Source organism: Trachymyrmex septentrionalis, unplaced genomic scaffold, assembly GCF_001594115.1.
Source record: "Trachymyrmex septentrionalis isolate Tsep2-gDNA-1 unplaced genomic scaffold, Tsep1.0 scaffold40, whole genome shotgun sequence".
NCBI lineage: Eukaryota > Metazoa > Arthropoda > Insecta > Hymenoptera > Formicidae > Trachymyrmex > Trachymyrmex septentrionalis.
The window spans coordinates 185,223-186,179 of record NW_017305569.1 but is presented as its reverse complement, the minus strand read 5'-3'; positions in this window follow the sequence as shown (position 1 = coordinate 186,179).

The following is a 957-nucleotide window of genomic DNA, read 5'->3' as shown; positions in this document are numbered from 1 at the left end:
TGGGTGGGTGGGGTTGGAAACTTTGATGAATCGCCCTCGTCGCCGATACCGCAGATCGACAGATACGATGGCTGGTCTGTCGTCGCGCGGATTCCCCGTCACGGGGTGAGAAAAAAGAAAGTCGACGGGCGACAGGTGCACGCAGCCGCGGCTTGAAGGCTAAATGATCCTGTTTGCACACCCTTATCCTTGCACCTGCCTGTTGATTTTTTTTACGAATCTTCAGAGTGTCCCGCGCACTGATGTGCAATTTCAATTGTATTAAGCGATATCATATCGAGATTAAACGCTATCACGAATGTGATACAATTTTAAATTTGTCAAAATAACCAAAATATTTAAAAACAAAACTACTAAATACATATCGACATGTGTGTTTGATTGTTTAAATTTATTTTTATGAGTTATAGGATTTACTTTATTTTAAATATATCAACGTTCGGCTTGTATATGTCCTTTCGATCAGGCTTAACAAATGTTACGATTATAATTTATTAATCAATTTTTAAGGAGCGATAAAAAAATGTCTTTATTTATTAATGAATAAATTCGTAAATATTCCACTTCCATGACTGAGCAGGACGAAGAAGAACGGAGAAGAAATGGATAGGGAAGAAATTGTTTGTGTTTGCAAAGACAATGCATTAGCCGTGGAAAGAGTAGCGGAATAGGATCGGACGGATAAGAGATAGGGTGAGGTGAGAGACTTCTGTTCTTTGGGGTTGGTTTTCACCTCACTTAGTCTCTCGTAACGGTCGACTCGGTGACCGAGGGCAACCGGAGAGCCGGTGGGTGGGCGAGGATGCGCCGGTCTTCGTACCTTCGAGTCAAGTTTTAATTAGCTTTTCCGAATTACCGATGTAGCGGACTCCGACTCGCCGCTTCAGACTCCTTTGCCGGAAGGACAAAGAGGGAAACTCGGAGTTACCCGCGCCTCTCTCGTTTTCCCCTGACCGC